We start from the raw sequence: 17,364 nt of genomic DNA on the forward strand, positions 1-17,364 counted from the left end.
TATGTACACAGTGAAGGAAGAACTTTGTCCCACATCGGGAGCATCGTCCAATGTTATGGTGGCTATAAGGTGGATTCCTTCCTTAACTGTCATGATGCGTTTTAAATCAGTGAGCTTCAGCAAAGCAGTCTATATCACCCCTTGCCGTAGATGGAATGATATGCAGTATCAGGTTTGGTGTATCCATTGTTTAGAGTCTATCTTGATATTTGGACTAGATCCGTCGTCCTTCTGTGAACCCCATCATTCGTATGCATGTTGTGAGGGATGATTGATTAAAGCATGTACCATTAAGCTGAGATGTTTATGGGACTCCTTGTGAGATGGAGTTGCCCCCACATGATCACACAATATGCGCAAGTTTGATGCATGACCTAGATACGGTTGATGGTATTCGTGGACTTGTTAGGATTTGCATATTGCATTGCATCCTCATATATGATATTTGGTTTACTATGTCTCCGCATTGCATAACTTATCTACATTGCTTCCTCAGTATATGATATTGGTTTATTATAATTTTGCATCGCATAGCCTAGATAAGGCTGATGGTATTTATGGACTTGTCAGTATTTCTGCAAACTCTGATTACTCTGATATTGCTTAATTGGCACTTATCTTGCGCACACACTTACACCATCCTCTAAGCTATTTATAAGCTTATGCGTGACATTAGGTTGCAACAGCGTTGAGCTTAGAGCGTGCAGCAGACTTTTGGAGCTTTTATTTTTGATATATGTGAAATTACGGTGAGGATCGCTTTAGTTGAAGGAGGAATATGCCAATATGTCCTAAAGGGGAGTGAATTGGACTTTTTAAAGCTTTTATGATTTATTAAAAATCCTATTACGCTAATCCTAACAGACGATACTTATCACAGTTACTCAAAAGTAACTCTACTGGCTTCCAAGCTCAGTAGAGGATCCAATCACAAACTATTTAAGAAATGAACAATATGAAAACTAATTTATGATGGATATGACTGTGTATGTGTGTGAGGTGTGATCTCAGATATGAAATTATTAAAGTAAATCACACAATCAAAAGAATAGTAATCTCAAATACAGTTATTTTTATAGTGGTTCGACTACTTGTCTACTACACTCCTAGTAACCGCACTCAACCCTTGAGTGTACCGGATTTCACTAAGGAGGTTTCACAGCGGTTCACCTCAAACCTAAGGTTTTAAATTAGGTTGACCTTAAACCTTTACAACCTATACTAAGGCTGACTGTTTATGCTCCCTAAGTAAGGGTCAACACATAGCACCCGGGTTTTAGGCACACTGGCCAAGGATCCACACAAGGAACCTCTATTTATGCTCTCACGAGCAAAGGTCAACACATAGCACCCACTTTTAGGCACACTGGCCAAGGATCTTTCACAAGACCCTAACTGTTTATGCTCTCCACAAAGTAAGGGTTAACACAACGCACCCACCACATACACTCCCGCCGAAGGCCTCCTATGAGAGCTTGCAAGGATGAGGAACACCTTAGACCCAATCCTAAAAAGTAATGATCACAAGTGTCCTCTGGACTTTAATAACTTACAAATAAGTGGATGAGTCTCATTCAGCACATTGACGAAGTTCTCCTCTTTATTGATGAAGAATCTTCAACTTACTTGATCCGCAACTCAGATGATGTACTAATACGAGGCTTTGGGTTGGGTCAAGGTTAAGATGGAATCCTACTCTATAAAATATTTTCCTATAAGAGAGATAGAGTGATTCCGATTATGTATTCAAGGCATCCCAGCTTAATGATTTGCCATTAAGGTAGTAGGTGGAGGATCCTTGAATGCGGAAGTTCATTCCCCAATCCACTCTATTGAATATCAATGATGAGGTGGATTGGAGGATGAACTTCCCTGAGAGAAAGGGCTTTGGGTATATGATCTAAGGTGAAACACTCAAAAGCACTCTCTTCTTTCTCTACCATCAACAATAGACAAGCTCTCTTTATATAGGCAAAAGATTCCAACAGATATAAAACGGTCACATTTATGACAGAGTTCGATATCATCAAGTAGGATCGATATCATCGAGTGTATACTCCCGATAGCATCGACGGTCCGCTCGATGACACAAACTCAAAAGTCATACACTTTTGAAACCAATTGCTAGGTAGTCGAGGGAATTGAAACATGTATCGATGTCATCAGATTTCGAACTCCAATTCAATCGATGAGAGGTTCGATTCCTCGACATTTGAAAATGAGAGAGACATGCTTTGAAATATTTCAGGTTTACAAGAATGATTGAGGGACCTTCGAGATCATCGAAATTTGAATGTCGATGATATCGATAGATGTGTCGAGGCATCAATAAATCCAAGGAATTTTCGTTTAAGCTTGTTGGACTGTTTTTGTCCCTATTCGATGCCATTAAAACCGTACCGATATCATCGATATTTGAATATCGATTCTATCGATTGACCCTCGATCGCAGATAAATAACCTTAAAATAATTGCTGGAAGACTAGGCACCCATGACTGATAATATTGAGAGCCCTCCGATGTCATCGAGATTTGACCTTCGATGGTATCGATAACGGTTTCGATATATCGATGCACATGTGATTTTCTTAAGTAAAACACAGGGGCACCAGATATCTGTCTGTCGATATCGATGGACTCGAGATTCAAATATTGTTGATATTGATAGGTATGTCGATACATCGATAAATCTGTCCAGAGATATATGTGTTTGCTGGACGTATTTTGTCCTCATTTCGATGATATCATTTAAGCATCGAGGACATCGACAACACAGGTCAATTCTATCGGGAAGTGTATCGATAAAATCGACAAAGCAAGAAAACTTAGAGAATTTTCTGATTTTTGAAAAAAATTTCTCACTTATAAACCCTATAATGTTCTAATTTGTTTTAAGGGTTATATATACCCGACGTTTTGAGACATGAGATGTGAGGCTTAGATTTACCTAAGCGAGCTTGCACACATCCTGGTTGAGGCAGATGCTTGAATTGATCTTCCTATGAGGCTCTGCAGTCTGTCCAACTCAACACTCACGCTAATTGACAAACTAGGGCACTTTCAATCTCCCCCTTTGTCAATTACGTGACAAAATACCAAAATACCCTAGACCAGTATCTAGACAAACACAACCTAAATTGTGTGTACATATATTTTACACAATTTTACAATTTCCAGTGAAACAATGTACACAACCCAGTATCTACTCCCCCTAACTGCAAAATCCCCCTATCTTGGTGCAGCTACTCCCCCTAACACCTGCAACACCATTCAAGTAGTATATAATTTCCCGTTCGGGGTGTTTAACTGTTCTCCCCCTTTTTGTCAGTCATTGGCAAAGGTGTAGTAGTTGATATTGACTGAAGTTTAAAGACATGTGGGAGAACCAATATTCATGGAATATGCATATATCAGATAGATGTATAATGGTCAAACGGTTGATTAATCAGACATCATTTGTAGTAACTATATATGCATAGTAGATCACATAGAGCAGTTAAGATAATCATGAGAAGAACATCACATGCCTTCCATTTGTCAGAAACTGAATAAACCAGGGGACAGATGAAACATAATCATGGCAGTAAAAATATTGAATTATAATAGCCATATCCAAATATCAAAACACATACTGCCACAGATAGCAGTAAATTTTACGGGCCCCCAACACCAAAGTATATTCTTTACTTAGAGGATATCAACAAAAACTATTCACATCTGGTGAATTAGTAATGCATAATACACATATATATGAGCGAAGAGCATTCTTTGCATTTCTCGGTATAGTAGCACCATCACATAGTGCGCGAGTAACTTCAACCCATACACCAAGACCATTCATATTTCGTTCTGATACAGGTATCCTAGTGACCGCTACCCCAATCAACCAGCTTATTAGTCTAGGGGTGATGTGCTCCGTCTGATTTATGACAGCGACTAAAATGATTAGAGGATTCTTCTCAACATTGTAGATCAAACTCAAAAACTGATGCACCAGATTATGCTGAAATCCTCCACTAAAATTCATGATATTCCTCCACCCAATTAGTTTTAAAATACTAGGAATCCCAAAAGGTTTAATGCATTTTCTCTGAACAGTTCGTTCTGCCACAAAGTTTAAGTTAAGACAAGGAGATGAGTCAGTTGCACTCTTCTTACCTTTCTCCTTCTCCATTAAGACATGTTGTGTAGGAACCCCGCCTTTAGACATTTTTACTTGAGAAGAGAAAACTGTTCTGACAAATACAATCCCATCCTAAGATCAACCAGTGAGTCTCTTTTTCCATTCTTTTATTTTTAATTCAGCGGTAACCGTCAATATAATCGAACATCGTTTCTATAACATCGGGGAACCCTATTTGATGTTTTTAATGAAGATCAGAGGGAAGTCCAACCATCCCAATGATTCAGCTTCTCGAGAGTTCGTTGATGGTATCGATTTATGGTCGATGTAACGAACCAATCACTCAATGTATCAATAGGTATCTCACAGGTGAATGTTTTCAATTTTCAGTATTCAGACAACCTTTCATGTATACTATTAGTATGAATATGTATCGATAGTATACACAGCAAAATTTTGTACAAGCATTGTACAAATCAAAATTATAAACATGAGGATGTTTATATACAAAAAAAAAATATTAAGGTGAGAAACCTCAGATATATCATTAAAAGCTCAGCAAAATTGCATTATTTTAGCAAAAATATCCAGATTTTGATGCATGACCTGGATTTGTTTTCTCTATGTTCAGTATTTCTAGGGATAAGGATCATCCTTTCCTTTACCTTTGATGACATAGCAGTGATTATTTGTGCGAGAACCCTTTATTACTGATTTTCCTAAGAGGTCCAGGATTTCACATTTTTCCTTGTTGAATGTAACCACATGCTCAGTGTCACATATTTGAGAAATGCTTAAAAGATTGTGTGTTAATCCTTTTATGCAAAAGGCATTCTCATTTTTGAGCAACTGGATTCCTTTAATAATTCTCTGTCCAATTACCTTAGCGGTGCTTCCGTCTCCATAGGTGACTATCCCATTATTAAGATCTGAATAATTTGTAAGGAGGGATTTGTCATCTGTGACATGTCTTGAACACCCGCTATCCAGATACCACTTAGTTTCATTGCCTGGCATATGGTTTGAATGAGTAACCAGACAAATCTTCTTTTCTCTTGGGACCCATTTTGTGACAGGATTTTTAACAGTGGTAGATTTTGTTTTCGTGTTCAATTTGACCACTTGATTCAATTGCTCTGTGTTAGTCATTTTAGGTGCCATATTCCTAGGTGGACTCATGACATTTTATACTTTTCTGGTTGGTTTGAATTTTCCAATAAGCTTTTGACCAGAGTAATGTTGAGGCCTCCTAGGTGTCAAGCATTCAACCTGATAATGACCCGAATCACCACACAAATGACAAACTGGAGTAATTCTTCTATTACTACTTGAGGCAGCAGATTTTCTAATTGTTGGTGCTCCATTTCCAATCTTTGTTTCATATCTTAAGCCGCTCTTGTCTTTTCCAGGTTTTCCCATACCTAAGAGTTTTTCTAACTTCTCACCACTCTGGGAAAATTTGTAGTTTATGTTAGCAATTTTTCTGGATTCCTCTAAATCAAACAGGAGTGTATGACTTTCATTTTGAAGGAGCATGTTTTTGTCTTTTAATTGCTCAACCTATTTGTTTAGTTTTTCAGACTCGAATTTAAGGAAGGTGTTAATTCTAGTCTATCATTATCTGAGTGAGATTGTTGTAAATAATTGATTAAGTGTGTATTAATTTCCAGAGTTTTATCCAAATCTTTTTGTAACAATTCTTTTTTGTTCTCAGATATTCCAAGTCTTTTAATAACTTTGATGCTATGAATGTACAGTTGATTGTAAGCATCTTGTAGCTTGTTTTGTTCTTCTTCTTCTTCCTTTTCAGTTTCCTCATTATCTGACGGAAATGATTCAGTAGCTTGTTGTTCTTTTTCGTTCTTTGATTCACTGGGAATGATTCGAGTAGTGGAGACCATAAGAATTTTTAAGGATTTATGATCTCATCACTCTCTGAGTCACTAGATTCTGAGTTTGACTCTTTTGTATTATCCCATGTGGCAGTCATCGCTTTGCCCTTAGTTTTTCTATTTGGGCATTCAGTAGATAGGTGTCCATACTTTTGACAGGCATAGCATTGTGGTTCTTTGGTCTTTCTACCAAATTTGCCTATAGAGGGTTTATTGTCCATCTTTCTACTTTTGGAGGGATGGCCACGATTCTTCTGAAAGAATTTCCTGAATCATTGTGCCAGCAAAGCCACTTCCTCATCTTCATCATCTTTTTCACTTCCACTGTCCTCATTAGTTGTTTTCTTTGAAGTTTTTAGGATAGTTGTTTTGGATTTAGAGGTTTGTTTGAAGTGTAGTTCAAAAGTTTGTAAGGAACCTACCAGTTCTTCTACTTTCATTTCATCTATGTTGCTACACTCTTCAATAGTTGTTACTTTGGGATTAAACCGTTCCAGCAGTGATCTCAGTATTTTCCTACAGATTTTAGGAACCGAAACTTTTTCTCCCAAACCACCTATGGAGTTGCAAAAGATATTCAGCTTAGTGAAAAACTCCATAAAGGTCTCATGCTCTTCCATTCTGAGACTTTCGAACTGTGAAGTTAGGAGTTGCAGTTTAGATCTCTTCACAGTGCTTGTGCCTTCATGGGTTGTTTCCAATAAATCCCATGCTTCTTTGGATGTCCTACATATACTTATTTGATTAAAAATGTCTTGGGACACGGCACAATAGATAACATTCATAGCTTTGGCCTCAGATGTTTGCCTTTCTTTGTTGAATGCTGTCCACATTTCTTTAGATTTAGGTTTTGTGTTGGTTGTGCCACTATCAAGTACAATTTGTTCAGAGGGTGGCACATATCCACTTATCTCCCAAACATCATGATCTAAAGATCTCAGAAAGTAGTGCATCCTAGCCTTCCAGTACGCATAATTTGATCCATTAAATACTAGAGGTCGAGTGACCGATGAGCCCTCTCCTTTGGCCATATTCCCAACTTCAGTCAAGATCACTCTCTAGGCGATGAAGCCCTTAAGGAGAGACCTGCTCTGATACCGATTGAAATTACGGTGAGGACCACTTTAGTTAAAGTAGGAATATGCCAATATGTCCTAGAGGGGGGTGAATAGGACTTTTTAAAGTTTTTATGATTTATTAAAAATCATATTACACTAATCCTAACAGACGATACTTATCAGGATTACTCAAAAATAACTCTACTGGCTTCCAAGCTCGGTAGAGGATCCAATCACAAACTATTTAAGAAATGAACAATATGCAAACTAATTTATGATAGATATGACTGTATATGTGTGTGAGGTGTGATCTCAAATATAAAAGTATTAAAGCAAATCACACAATCAAAAGAATAATAATCTCAAACGCAGTCATTTTTATAGTGGCTCGACTACTTGTCTACTCCACTCCCAGTAACCGCACTCAACCCTTGAGTGTACCAGATTTCACTAAGGAGGTTTCACAGTGGTTCACCTCAAACCTAAGGTTTTAAATTAGTTGACCTTAAACCTTTACAACTTATACTAAGGCTGACTGTTTATGCTCCCTGAGCAAGGGTCAACACATAGCACCCGGGTTTTAGGCACACTGGCCAAGGATCTACACAAGGAACCTTTGTTTATGCTCTCGTGAGCAAGGGTCAACACATAGCACCCACTTTTAGGCACACTGGCCAAGGATCTTTCACAAGACCCTAACTGTTTATGCTCCCTACAAAGCAAGGGTTAACACAACGCACCCACCACGTACACTCCCGCCGGAGGCCTCCTACGAGAGCTTGTAAGGATGAGAAACACCTTAGACCCAATCCTAAAAAGGAATGATCACAAGTGTCCTCTGGACTCTAATAACTTACAAATAAGTGGATGAGTCCCATTCAGCACGTTGACGAAGTTCTCATCCTTGTTGATGAAGAATCTTTGACTTCCTTAATCAGCAACTCAGATGATGTACTAATACAAGGCTTTGGGTTGGGTCAAGGTTAAGACAGAATCCTACTCTATAAAATGTTTTCCTATAAGGAAGATAGAGTGATTTCGATTATACATTCAAGGCATCCTAGCTTAATGATTTGCGATTAAGGTAGTAGCTGGAGGATCCTTGAATGCAGAAGTTCATTCCCCAATCCACTCTATTGAATATCAATGATGAGGGTGGATTGGAGGATGAACTTCCCTGAGAGAAAGGGCTTTGGGTATATGATCTAAGGTACAACACTCAAAAGCACTCTCTTCTTTCTCTACCAGTAACAATAGACAAGCTCTCTTTATATAGGCAAAAGGTTCCAACGGATATAAAATGGTCACATTTATGATAAAGTTTGATATCATCGAGCGGGATTGATATCATCAAGCATAGAGTCTCGATAGCATCGACGGTCCGCTCGATGGCACAAACTCAAATGTCATATGCTTTTGAAACCAATTGCCAACTGGTCGAGGGAATCAAAACATGTATCGATGTCATCAGATTTTGAACTCTGATTCCATCGATGCGAGGTTCGATTCCTCGACATTTGAAAATGAGAGAGACTTGCTTTGAAATATTTCAGGTTTACAAGAATGATCGAGGGACCTTCGAGATTATCAGAATTTGAATGTCGATGATATCAATAGATGTGTCGAGGCATTGATAAATCCAAGGGATTTTTGTTTAAGCTTGCTAGACAGTTTCTATCCCTGTTCAATCCCATCGAAACCGTACCAATATCATCGATATTTGAATATCGATTCTATCGAGTGTCCCTCGATCACAGATAAACAACCTCGAAATAATTGCTGGAAGATTAGGCACCCATGACCGATAATATCGAGAGCCCTCCGATGTCATTGAGATTTGAACTTCGATAGTATCGATAACGACTTCGATATATTGATGCACATGTCATTTTCTTAAGTAAAAACAGGGGCGTTGGATATCTGTCTGTCGATAGTATCGAGTTAACTTCGATGGACTCGAGATTCAAATATCGATGACATCGATAGGTATATCGATACATCGATAAATTCGTCTAGAGATATATGTGTTTGCTAGACGTATTTTGTCCTCATTTTGATGATATCATTTAAGCATCGAGGACATCGACAACACAGGTCGATTCTATCAAGAAGTGTATCAATAAAATCGACAAAGGAAGAAAACTTAGAGAATTTTCTAATTTTGAAAAAGTTTTCTTAACTTAAAAATCCTATGATATTCTAGTTTGTTTTAAGGATTTTATATACCTGGTGTTTTGGGACATGGGATGTGGGGCTTAGATTTACCTGTGGCGAGCTTGCACACATTCGGTTGAGACAGACGCTTTAATTTGATCTTCCTATGAGGCTCTGCAGTCTAGCTGACTCAACACTCACGCTAATTGACAAACCAGGGCACTTTCAATATGTATTTCCCTTTTAGTACTATATTCAAATGTTCATATTAGTAGATATGCAATGATGATGTTGCCTTTGTGATTTGTGTAAACTTGTGGTTATGCTTCTTATGAGATAAATGTACATTGAAAATCCTCCTTGTAGGATCCCAGGATCAGAATCTGGTGTATGGGCGCTGGAAGCCGAGAATGGAGTACTTTGGAGGCTGTCAGCACCAGATTCAATGATCAGGAATTTTATGAGCCTGGTTTCTGAGTTTGGGGCGTGACACTTCTAATCATCATAATTATCCTCCAATGAGAATTAGGTCAATGAAAAGTTCATATTTGATTTAAATTGTTTTATCTTCCAATTGGATAGGATAGAACTCCAATACCAATTGTGTTCCTTGAATCAAGTAAGGTAGCATCTTGATAACTACAAGTGGATCCTTGACACCCTCATTCCCACTTTTAAATTCATAAGTTTTAATCAATATTATTCACCATTACTCTCAATTATTCAAATTTCAATTTAGATATTTTTCTAGTTCTAGTTCTAGTTCTAGTTATTTTTAGAATTCATACAAGTTTAGTCCCTATGGATTCAACCTCAGTCTTACCGAGTTATTACTACATCGCAACCCTACGCTTGGGGTTGTGAACAAATTTTTGGCACCATTGTCGGGGACTACGGATACATTTTTTTTGGAATTAAGTGGTATTAGAATTAGGTTAAGATTAAGATTTATTTTTCTGCTATGTTTTTAGGTTAGGATTTTTTCTGAAATTATTTTTAGAAACTAACATCGTTTTCTGTTTTATAGGATCCTAACATAGCAACTCTTATATTGGTAATTTTGTTCCAACCCTCTCTCTTATCTTTTTTTAGATCTCTTATTTGTTTTAGTTTTTCTAGTTTTGTTTTTACGTTTAATTGTTTAGTTACTTGGGGGATGAGAGTGTTTCATGTCTAAGTGGGTTCATGACAACACCCTCCATCTTTTGAGTGAAGGAGGATTAGTCGAAGGATTGCCTATCCATCACAGGATTAGATACCGCTTGAGATCCTCTCAGCTAATTGAAGTGATGGCTACAAATTAACCGCAACCTCAACTGCAACTACTAGTTGAGGAAGTTCAAGATGAAAACAAGGTGCATAATGCACCCCTGCCTCGTACTCTACGAGGTTATTTACAACTGGCCAGGATGAGTACACCTTCCTGCATGACATTTCCATTGAATGCAGGAACAGTGGATATTAAACCATGGCTCAAAAGTAACTCTACTGGCTTTTAAGCCCGGTAGAGGATCCAATCACAAACTATTTAAGAAATGAACAATATGAAAACTAATTTATGATGGATATGACTGTGTATGTGTGTGAGGTGTGATCTCAGATATGAAATTATTAAAGTAAATCACACAATCAAAAGAATAGTAATCTCAAATACAGTTATTTTTATAGTGGTTCGACTACTTGTCTACTACACTCCTAGTAACCGCACTCAACCCTTGAGTGTACCGGATTTCACTAAGGAGGTTTCACAGCGGTTCACCTCAAACCTAAGGTTTTAAATTAGGTTGACCTTAAACCTTTACAACCTATACTAAGGCTGACTGTTTATGCTCCCTAAGTAAGGGTCAACACATAGCACCCGGGTTTTAGGCACACTGGCCAAGGATCCACACAAGGAACCTCTGTTTATGCTCTCACGAGCAAAGGTCAACACATAGCACCCACTTTTAGGCACACTGGCCAAGGATCTTTCACAAGACCCTAACTGTTTATGCTCTCCACAAAGTAAGGGTTAACACAACGCACCCACCACATACACTCCCGCCGAAGGCCTCCTATGAGAGCTTGCAAGGATGAGGAACACCTTAGACCCAATCCTAAAAAGTAATGATCACAAGTGTCCTCTGGACTTTAATAACTTACAAATAAGTGGATGAGTCTCATTCAGCACATTGACGAAGTTCTCCTCTTTATTGATGAAGAACCTTCGACTTCCTTGATCCGTAACTCAGATGATGTACCAATACGAGGCTTCAGGTTGGGTCAAGGTTAAGACGGAATCCTACTCTATAAAATGTTTTCCTATAAGGAAGAAAGAGTGATTCCGATTATGCATTCAAGGCATCCCAGTTTAATGATTTTCCATTAAGGTAGTAGCTGGAGGATCCTTGAATGCGGAAGTTCATTCCCCAATCCACTCTATTGAATATCAATGATGAGGTGGATTGGAGGATGAACTTCCCTGAGAGAAAGGGCTTTGGGTATATGATCTAAGGTGAAACACTCAAAAGCACTCTCTTCTTTCTCTACCATCAACAATAGACAAGCTCTCTTTATATAGGCAAAAGATTCCAACAGATATAAAACGGTCACATTTATGACAGAGTTCGATATCATCAAGTAGGATCGATATCATCGAGTGTATACTCCCGATAGCATCGACGGTCCGCTCGATGACACAAACTCAAAAGTCATACACTTTTGAAACCAATTGCCAGGTAGTCGAGGGAATTGAAACATGTATCGATGTCATCAGATTTCGAACTCCAATTCAATCGATGAGAGGTTCGATTCCTCGACATTTGAAAATGAGAGAGACATGCTTTGAAATATTTCAGGTTTACAAGAATGATTGAGGGACCTTCGAGATCATTGAAATTTGAATGTCGATGATATCGATAGATGTGTCGAGGCATCAATAAATCCAAGGAATTTTCGTTTAAGCTTGTTGGACTGTTTTTGTCCCTATTCGATGCCATCAAAACCGTACCGATATCATCGATATTTGAATATCGATTCTATCGATTGACCCTCGATCGCAGATAAATAACCTTAAAATAATTGCTGGAAGACTAGGCACCCATGACTGATAATATTGAGAGCCCTCCGTTGTCATCGAGATTTGACCTTCGATGGTATCGATAACGGCTTCGATATATCGATGCACATGTGATTTTCTTAAGTAAAACACAGGGGCACCAGATATCTGTCTGTCGATATCGATGGACTCGAGATTCAAATATTGTTGATATTGATAGGTATGTCGATACATCGATAAATCCGTCCAGAGATATATGTGTTTGCTGGACGTATTTTGTCCTCATTTCGATGATATCATTTAAGCATCGAGGACATCGACAACACAGGTCAATTCTATCGGGAAGTGTATCGATAAAATCGACAAAGCAAGAAAACTTAGAGAATTTTCTGATTTTGAAAAAGTTTTCTTCACTTAAAAACCCTATGATAGTCTAGTTTGTTTTAAGGGTTTTATATACCTGGTGTTTTGGGACATAAGATGTGAGGTTTAGATTTACCTGTGGCGAGCTTGCACACATCTGGTTGATACAGATGCTTTGATTTGATCTTCCTATGAGTCTCTGCAGTCTAGCTGACTCAACACTCACGCTAATTGACAAACCAGGGCACTTTCAATCTCCCCCTTTGTCAATTACGTGACAAAATACCAAAACACCGTAGAACAATATATAGAAAAACACATCCTAAATTGTGTGTACATGTATTTTACACAATTTTACAATTTCTAGTGAAACCATGTACACAGCCTAGTATCTGCTCCCCCTAATTGTAAACTCCCCTTATCTTGGTGCAGCTTCTCCCCCTAACACCTGCAACACCATTCAAGCAAATATACAATTTTCCGTTCAGGGTGTTTAACTGTTCTCCCCCTTTTTGTCAGTCATTGGCAAAGGTATAATAGTTGATATTAACTGAAGTTTAAAGACATGTGGGAGAACCAATATTCATGGAATATGCATATATCAGATAGATGTATAATGGTCAAACAGTTGATTAATCAGACATCATTTGTGGTAACTATGTATGCATAGCAGATCACATAGAACAGTTAGGATGATCATGAGAAGAACATCACATGCCTTCCATTTGTCAGAAACTGAATAAACCAGGGGATAGATGAGACATAAGCATGGCAGTAAAAATATTGAATTATAACAGCCATATCCAAATATCTAAAACACATACTGCCATAGATAACAGTAAATTTTACGGGCCCCCAACACATAAGTATATTCTTTATTTAGAGGATATCAACAAAAACTATTCACACTTGGCGGATTAGTAATGCATAATACACATATATATGAGCGAAGAGCATTCTTTGCATTTCTCGGTATAGTAGCACCATCACATAGTGCGCGAGTAACTTCAACCCATACACCAAGACCATTCATATTTCGTTCTGATACAGGTATCCTAGTGACCGCTACCCCAATCAACCAGCTTATTAGTCTAGGGGTGATGTGCTCCGTCTGATTTATGACAGCGACTAAAATGATTAGAGGATTCTTCTCAACATTGTAGATCAAACTCAAAAACTGATGCACCAGATTATGCTGAAATCCTCCACTAAAATTCATGATATTCCTCCACCCAATTAGTTTTAAAATACTAGGAATCCCAAAAGGTTTAATGCATTTTCTCTGAACAGTTCGTTCTGCCACAAAGTTTAAGTTAAGACAAGGAGATGAGTCAGTTGCACTCTTCTTACCTTTCTCCTTCTCCATTAAGACATGTTGTGTAGGAACCCCGCCTTTAGACATTTTTACTTGAGAAGAGAAAACTGTTCTGACAAATACAATCCCATCCTAAGATCAACCAGTGAGTCTCTTTTTCCGTTCTTCCGTTTTTAATTCAGCAGTAACCGTCGATATAATCGAACATCATTTTGATGACATCGGGGAACCCTATTTGATATTTGCAATGAAGATCAGAGGGAAGTTCAACCGTCCCAGTGATTCAGCTTCTCAAGAGTTCGTTGATGGTATCGATTTATGGTCGATGTAATCGAACCAATCACTCAATGTATCAATAGGTATCTCACAGGTGAATGTTTTCAATTTTCAGTATTCAGACAACCTTTCATGTATACTATTAGTATGAATATGTATCGATAGTATACACAGCAAAATTTTGTACAAGCATTGTACAAATCAAAATTATAAACATGAGGACGTTTATATACAAAAAAAAATATATTAAGGTGAGAAACCTCAGATATATCATTAAAAGCTCAGCAAAATTGCATTATTTTAGCAAAAATATCCAGATTTTGATGCATGACCTGGATTTGTTTTCTCTATGTTCAGTATTTCTAGGGATAAGGATCATCCTTTCCTTTACCTTTGATGACATAGCAGTGATTATTTGTGCGAGAACCCTTTATTACTGATTTTCCTAAGAGGTCCAGGATTTCACATTTTTCCTTGTTGAATGTAACCACATGCTCAGTGTCACATATTTGAGAAATGCTTAAAAGATTGTGTGTTAATCCTTTTATGCAAAAGGCATTCTCATTTTTGAGCAACTGGATTCCTTTAATAATTCTCTGTCCAATTACCTTAGCGGTGCTTCCGTCTCCATAGGTGACTATCCCATTATTAAGATCTGAATAATTTGTAAGGAGGGATTTGTCATCTGTGACATGTCTTGAACACCCGCTATCCAGATACCACTTAGTTTCATTGCCTGGCATATGGTTTGAATGAGTAACCAGACAAATCTTCTTTTCTCTTGGGACCCATTTTGTGACAGGATTTTTAACAGTGGTAGATTTTGTTTTCGTGTTCAATTTGACCACTTGATTCAATTGCTCTGTGTTAGTCATTTTAGGTGCCATATTCCTAGGTGGACTCATGACATTTTATACTTTTCTGGTTGGTTTGAATTTTCCAATAAGCTTTTGACCAGAGTAATGTTGAGGCCTCCTAGGTGTCAAGCATTCAACCTGATAATGACCCGAATCACCACACAAATGACAAACTGGAGTAATTCTTCTATTACTACTTGAGGCAGCAGATTTTCTAATTGTTGGTGCTCCATTTCCAATCTTTGTTTCATATCTTAAGCCGCTCTTGTCTTTTCCAGGTTTTCCCATACCTAAGAGTTTTTCTAACTTCTCACCACTCTGGGAAAATTTGTAGTTTATGTTAGCAATTTTTCTGGATTCCTCTAAATCAAACAGGAGTGTATGACTTTCATTTTGAAGGAGCATGTTTTTGTCTTTTAATTGCTCAACCTATTTGTTTAGTTTTTCAGACTCGAATTTAAGGAAGGTGTTAATTCTAGTCTATCATTATCTGAGTGAGATTGTTGTAAATAATTGATTAAGTGTGTATTAATTTCCAGAGTTTTATCCAAATCTTTTTGTAACAATTCTTTTTTGTTCTCAGATATTCCAAGTCTTTTAATAACTTTGATGCTATGAATGTACAGTTGATTGTAAGCATCTTGTAGCTTGTTTTGTTCTTCTTCTTCTTCCTTTTCAGTTTCCTCATTATCTGACGGAAATGATTCAGTAGCTTGTTGTTCTTTTTCGTTCTTTGATTCACTGGGAATGATTCGAGTAGTGGAGACCATAAGAATTTTTAAGGATTTATGATCTCATCACTCTCTGAGTCACTAGATTCTGAGTTTGACTCTTTTGTATTATCCCATGTGGCAGCCATCGCTTTGCCCTTAGTTTTTCTATTTGGGCATTCAGTAGATAGGTGTCCATACTTTTGACAGGCATAGCATTGTGGTTCTTTGGTCTTTCTACCAAATTTGCCTATAGAGGGTTTATTGTCCATCTTTCTACTTTTGGAGGGATGGCCACGATTCTTCTGAAAGAATTTCCTGAATCATTGTGCCAGCAAAGCCACTTCCTCATCTTCATCATCTTTTTCACTTCCACTGTCCTCATTAGTTGTTTTCTTTGAAGTTTTTAGGATAGTTGTTTTGGATTTAGAGGTTTGTTTGAAGTGTAGTTCAAAAGTTTGTAAGGAACCTACCAGTTCTTCTACTTTCATTTCATCTATGTTGCTACACTCTTCAATAGTTGTTACTTTGGGATTAAACCGTTCCAGCAGTGATCTCAGTATTTTCCTACAGATTTTAGGAACCGAAACTTTTTCTCCCAAACCACCTATGGAGTTGCAAAAGATATTCAGCTTAGTGAAAAACTCCATAAAGGTCTCATGCTCTTCCATTCTGAGACTTTCAAACTGTGAAGTTAGGAGTTGCAGTTTAGATCTCTTCACAGTGCTTGTGCCTTCATGGGTTGTTTCCAATAAATCCCATGCTTCTTTGGATGTCCTACATATACTTATTTGATTAAAAATGTCTTGGGACACGGCACAATAGATAACATTCATAGCTTTGGCCTCAGATGTTTGCCTTTCTTTGTTGAATGCTGTCCACATTTCTTTAGATTTAGGTTTTGTGTTGGTTGTGCCACTATCAAGTACAATTTGTTCAGAGGGTGGCACATATCCACTTATCTCCCAAACATCATGATCTAAAGATCTCAGAAAGTAGTGCATCCTAGCCTTCCAGTACGCATAATTTGATCCATTAAATACTGGAGGTCGAGTGACCGATGAGCCCTCTCCTTTGGCCATATTCCCAACTTCAGTCAAGATCACTCTCTAGGCGATGAAGCCCTTAAGGAGAGACCTGCTCTGATACCGATTGAAATTGCGGCGAGGACCACTTTAGTTGAAGTAGGAATATGCCAATATGTCTTAAGGGGGGTGAATAGGACTTTTTAAAGTTATTATGATTTATTAAAAATCCTATTACACTAATCCTAACAGACGATACTGATCAGGATTACTCAAAATTAACTCTACTGGCTTCCAAGCTCGGTAGAGGATCCAATCACAAACTATTTAAGAAATGAACAATATACAAACTAATTTATAATGGATATGACTGTGTAAGTGCGTGAGGTGTGATTTCAGATATGAGAGTATTAAAGTAAATCACACAATTAAAAGAATAACAATCTCAAACATAGTAATTTTTATAGTGGTTCGACTACTTGTCTACTCCACTCCCAGTAACCGTACTCAACCCTTGAGTGTACCAAATTTCACTAAGGAGGTTTCACAGTGGT

This window comes from Magnolia sinica, chromosome 4 (assembly GCF_029962835.1).
Source record: "Magnolia sinica isolate HGM2019 chromosome 4, MsV1, whole genome shotgun sequence".
Classification (NCBI taxonomy): Eukaryota; Viridiplantae; Streptophyta; class Magnoliopsida; order Magnoliales; family Magnoliaceae; genus Magnolia; species Magnolia sinica.